Source organism: Mastomys coucha, unplaced genomic scaffold (genome assembly GCF_008632895.1).
Source record: "Mastomys coucha isolate ucsf_1 unplaced genomic scaffold, UCSF_Mcou_1 pScaffold20, whole genome shotgun sequence".
Lineage (NCBI taxonomy): Eukaryota > Metazoa > Chordata > Mammalia > Rodentia > Muridae > Mastomys > Mastomys coucha.
In genome coordinates, this window is record NW_022196903.1 from 23,838,304 (window position 1) to 23,844,346 (window position 6,043).

Sequence of the window (6,043 nt, forward strand, 5' to 3'; positions counted from 1 at the left end):
CTGTCCTATCTCAAAAAAAAAAAACTTAAAAATGGCGGGGCCTATACCTTAATGATACAGTTGCTTGCCCAGCATGCATGAGGCCCTAGGTTCAATCCCCAATACCATTACAGATAGATAGATAGATAGATAGACAGACAGACAGACAGACAGACAGACAGACAGACAGACACAGAGAGACAAAGACAGAAGCCCTTGAAGAATAGGGCTGAAGTAACAGGCATCTCTGAGAGGGATCCCAGATCTAGTGAAGAAAGTGTGTTGCTGTGAGCTGTCTCTTGCTCTGGAAGATCTGTTGCTGTAAGCTAGCTCTTATTCTATTGAGTGTAGAGCCATGCACTCAGCATACAAGGTTGAGCCATGCAGAACCATTTGTAGTCCATAACTGAGGGCTGGGAAAGGCCCAGAGCAGCCCTGCAATGGCAGTGAAATCCCATCACTTGCAGGTCATTCTGAGGGATGAACACAGGCTACCCATCTCATGCATGTGGCCCTGCCCTTTCTACACACATATTTTGAGAAAATCTGATGGCTTGATCTAATGCCTTTCTGACCCATGATGTTACTCACAAACTGCCGTGGCCTTAGTGTGAGGCACCAGTGAAAGTAGGCTGGCTTTCCCTCACAAGCCAGACATCCCACCCAAACACTGGGCAGCCTTCACATGAGCTTCTGCTCAGGACACATCTTTAGACAGAAGGGTGTTCCTCTTGGTCTCGGGTGCCTGTATAGGATGGGAGGCAAAACGGTAAGCAGGAAAAGCTGGAGAGGTGTCTCAGCAACTGAAAGCATGTACTGCTCTCGCAGAGGATCTGAGTTGAGTCCCAGCACTCTGGTGAGACAGCTCACAGCCATCTATAAACTCCATCTCCAGAAGGTTCTAGCGCCTTTAGCTTCCAAGGGCACCTGTACTATTGTGGCCGTACCCACACACAGACACATACACACAATTTTTAAAAACAATAAATCCATCTTTGAGCTTGATGATGGTGATACAAGCCTTTAAGGTGCCTCACTCTGGAGGCAGAGGCAGGCAGATCTCTTAGGTTCGAGGTCAGCCTGGTCTACACAGAGACCCTGTCTTGAAAAAACAATAATAGTACATATTTGAAAATGAGAAGCAGGGGAAGTGGTTAGGGAGAAACCCAGTCAGCCCAGGAACCCTGGTTCCTGGGAGTCAGCCCAGGAACCCTGTGCTTGCTTTCCGCTCTTGAGCCCCTCGGGGCTGCTGAGAACAAGTATGGTCTGAGAGCCTCGACAGTCAAGAGAACCACAGCCCCAGGACTCGGCACAGCCCTTGGGGTTGTCCACCAAATCCTCAGAGTGGTGGTGACTTAGGTGACCCTGTCACCCCCAATAGGCTTTTACCATGGCTTCACGTCGCTCGGTCCACAGAGAAGAGAATGAATGCCCAGCTCATTTCTTTACACTCTACAGTGCTCCCAGTAAGGCCTCCAGGCAGGGCGCTGTGCATTCACAATGAGCGCAATCGGCAGAGGGGCAAGATGCCAACCCACTCTTTGTTAAAGGGTCTGAAATCATCTCCCCGTCGTAACTGTTGCCTTGGTTACATCTGCACCCAAGGATAAGCCTTCCATAGTTTTCCAGATGAAATTATCCCTGAGCCTTCCCACTTCTTATTTCCTTTCTCTTCCAAGGCTAGTTTAGACAAAGGTCAGGGCAGCCACCAGGTAGGCAGCCTCTGCTGCAGGCTCCAGCCTGCTGCGCCTCGCTCTGCCACATCTGTTGAGCTGCTGAGGAGTCCCGTGTTAAGGGTACAGATGAAGGAGACACTTGTGTGCAAATGCGCCGGCCCGTTCTGTCTCCGTCTATGCTCTTCCTGCATCAGCACTTGCAGGCAAGCCCCAGAATGCCCAGACTTCTAGACTCGCTCCTTAGGTTTGGAACCATGGATTTTGTCCCTTCTCTGTGCTTTTCCAGTTTTGCCCCCAAGTTGTTCATTCCCCTCTTGCCTCTGCTAGACAGATGGGTCCAGCAAAGTGTCAGGGCTATTTTGAGGTCCTCCAGGGCCTGTAGGCTAGGCCAGGAGTCAGCCAGTGCTATACATGAAGAAAACCAAGTAATGTCCTGGAGTCTCAAGGGTCTAAGCCCCTGGCTCAAGTGGCTAGAGAAACTTCCCAGGGGAAGAAGAGAAAGTTGGTCTGACAGATGAGGATGGATTTGCTTATCTCTGACTTTGATGGCTGCAGGGAGGGAGGTCCTGGGACTTGAAGCCCCTTCTCGGTGACATCATCTTCCTCTCTGCTACACGAAGGGCCAGTAGAGAGGGCAGGCAGTGGAGGGAAAGTCTCACCAGCCACCTCCCTTTATTTATTGGCTTGATTATCTCTACATCCTGGTGAGAGTTAGTCAAATGGACCCCCTTTTCTTGCATTAGCCCATGGTGGGAAGCATCAGGGAGGGGCTGGAGTGCTGGAGCCTCAAGAGTGGTTATTGATGTCCTAATTACAAGAGGATGCTAATTTAATTTGAACCTAATTACAGTGCACTACCCTGGGTGGCATGTGTTTTAATAATTAACGTCCTTCAGATGCGTGGGAGTGTAATAATATTTACACTAGGTTGGCCAGCAGCCTGGGGAGGCGGGCTGGGGGCCGAACACCACCCTCTACCCGGCAGCTTGGCTGCTGGCAGGTGGGGAAGATGGCATAGTAGTCTTGGTCCCCTGGTGTCTTGTCATCCTTCCCAGGGGATATGCTTGGGTCTCATTTCCAGCCACTTCCGTGACCCAGCAGGCTGCTTCCCTCCTGCAGGGTGCCACGCCGGACTTCTGAAATCCATCAGGCTTCAGCTCCAACCACACTCGGCCTCCCCCACCTTCTAGACCACACCAGCAAGGCTGCTGTTTCTGCCTTCCCTGCTTATCTGAGGGCTCCCAGGGAAGGGCTTGTGTAAACAGATGCATGGTAGGAAGATGGAAGGAGAGCTACTTGGTATTGCTCTTTCCCTGGTTTGCAGGGGTGTAAGGAACACAATTCAGAAAAGTTCACCAGGGCATAGCTCAACACATGAACAAAACTACACAGACTGCACCACACTCAGCCCGATAGAAACCATCAGCAGCCACCTTCCCAGTCAGCCACAGACGACCCCTCTCTGACCTTTGGCCTGTTTCGTGCTTTCACCTTTCAGCTTCCCCTGGCTGTGGTGTTTTATTTAGGGGACTCCCCCCTGTACAGATTCCTGTGTGCTCACTTCAACAAGGCGACATAAGCATCACTGTTTACATTCTCCTTTGAATTCTTTGAATACACCACCGCGAATGGTTGTTACAAAGAAGGCAGAGCTCAGCAGTCCGATGGGGCCTTAGCCACACCAGTACCTAAAGGCGAAATCTCAACATTAGCACTGAAGGACTGGTCACACTTCATAAAAAGGGGAGCAAAATGAGGAGCAGAAGAGTTCGACAGTCCACCCAACCTCAGAACAATCCCACAACCAGCCTTCTAGAGCATGCAGGGGTGGGAAAAGGACCTATCAGCAAATCTAGAAGCCAAGCAGAATCGGGGGTCAGCACTGGGTGCAGAGCTCAGCTGGGCAAGGCTCACCTAGCGTGCAGAGAGGCCTGGTTCAAACCCCAGCACTGCGGAAGGCAGGGGCAGGAGACGGTTGGAAGAAGCCTGCAGTTAAGATGCATGAGAGAACATGGGTGCCTACTGAAAAATCTCCCGGGGCAGTTTCCTCTCAAAGCATGGCTGGCAGACCCACTCTATCAGAATCACTTGGGGTGCTCATTAAAATAAAGCTGCCAAAAATAGGGTCAGAACTCTATTGGGGATGGGGTGGCACAAGGGAAGTCCTCATCTATCAGAGCAGGAAGACAATGGTCTGTTTGAAGTCGATGAAACAAGAGCTGGTGTATTATTTAGCAATAAGATGGTAACCCCCAGAAGATCAAAAACAGATGATTAAAAGTGGTTGCCTGTAGATAGCACTACAGGGGGTGGGCAGCACTATTGAATTTTTTAGCCCTAGGCAGGTGCTTCCAAGGCTCGGTTTTTTTTAGATTCATTATCATATAAATATTGTACTGATCCATTTCACTCTGGACTGCTGCCCCAAGCTGTGTGGAGTTGGGGCCTGGGAATCTACTTTTAACATGTTTCGTCTGTGGTTCTGATGAGTTCTCAAGTTCAAGCATTAGCTATCACTGTCCAGACTCATTTTACAAGATGAGAAAAGAGACAAAGTGACTTAGCCAAGGTCACCCAGCTTATTAATGGCAGGCCCAGGAATAGAAAGTAGCTCTCCTGGCCCCAGGCCTGTGATTTTTCTCTACATCATGGCTCTCACCTTGGTGGATGTCCATCTCAGCACGCTTGAACCCTGGGGACCTGCAGGCTGAGCTGGGGTCCAAGCTCAGGTGGGAAAGCCAGGGTGCCCTTGTCCATATACAAAGGAGGTAATTCTTCCTGCTGCAGACCCAGAGTCCTCAAACAGTGCCTAGCGTGTTCACAGTACCTGCAGCTTGTGTGGAGTCAATGTAGAAACTGGCACATGTAAAACTAGATGCAGCTGCTTCTACTGCCAGCCAGTAGCAAAGTCTTGGTGGGTTTTTTACCTGAAAGTGAGAATGGGCCTGCCTATATTTATTTAGCATCTTCAGTGCTGCTAGTTGCAGACAGGTACTGTTCTGAGGGTTGGGGACAAAAAGGTCCTTACCATTATGGGGCTCACAGTGGGAGCCCATGAGGGGAAGCTGATACAGTAGGTGGATGAGCAAGCACTAGCTCGAAATGACACTGTATGCCCCAAAAGTTCCTTCACTAAGACTCATGCAAGAATGGGCATTACAGCCATGACCACGTGTCACCATGGAGAAACCTCGTAAAATGTGAAGGCAGATCTCAGAGGACTTCATCTCACTTAACACCATTATTCAAAGAAAAAGAAAAAGTGGTGTGTTGCTTAGACACATGATGTCCAAGTTGGGATGTCTTTGGGATTAAAAGTAAATACTTAAAAGTCCATGCGTTTGGGGCCAAGACAGATACCACGTTGAGTAAACTGGAGCATATAGAGACCTACTCATGGATAATAAACTGAAGAAAGCAGAGGACCATGAAAGATGCTGGGAAGACCGGAAGCCACCATCAGTCTGGCAAGTGCGAACAGAGATCATGCATTTTTGTGCTATGTGGGAGCTAAAAGGAAAAGGGACTTCCTGGGAGATGGGGGTAGAAGGACACATCTGGGAAGCTGTGGCAGGTTTCAAGGGAAGGGGACTTGATCTGGAAGTACATGGCAATGCTCTGTCCTTGGAGAAGATTGCCCACAGCCCAGCGGCTACAGAGCAAGCCTCACCTATATAGGGAGAAAACAGCTTCCCTTCTCAGGTTGGAGTGTAATTCCAGGTTTACAGATCTTGTGGGTTTCAACAAACCCTACACTTCTGTAGCTACAGTGCTGGTCAAGCTATATAAAGTGCACCCCAGTAGCTCCCTGCCAAGATTCTCAACCTTGATCACAACCAAATGTGGACCCCAACCTTTTTTTTTTTAATTCTTATTAGATATTTTCTTTATTTACATTTCAAATGACATCTGCTTTCCAGGTTTCCCCTCAGAATAAAAACTGTTCCCTCCCTCCTCCCGCTGCTCACCAACCCACTTCCTGGCCCTGGCATTCCCTACACTGAGGCATGGAGCCTTCACAGGACCAAGGGCCTCTCCCATTGATGAGCGACTAGGCCATTCTCTGCTACATATTCAGCTGGAGCCATGAGTCCCCCCATGTGTACTCTTTGATTTGTGGTTTAGTCCCTGGGAGCTCTGAGGGTACTAGTTAGTTCATATTGTTGTTCATCCTAAGAGACTGCAAACCCTTCAGCTCCTTGGGTTCTTTCTCTAGCTCCTTCATTGGGGACCCTGTACTCAGTCCAATGGATGGCTGTGAGCCCCTACTTCTGTATTAGTTGGGTACTGTCAGAGCCTCTCAGGAGACAGTTATATCAAGCTCCTGTCAGCCAGCACTTGTTGGCATCCACAATAGTGTCTGGATTTGATGACTGAATATGGGAAGG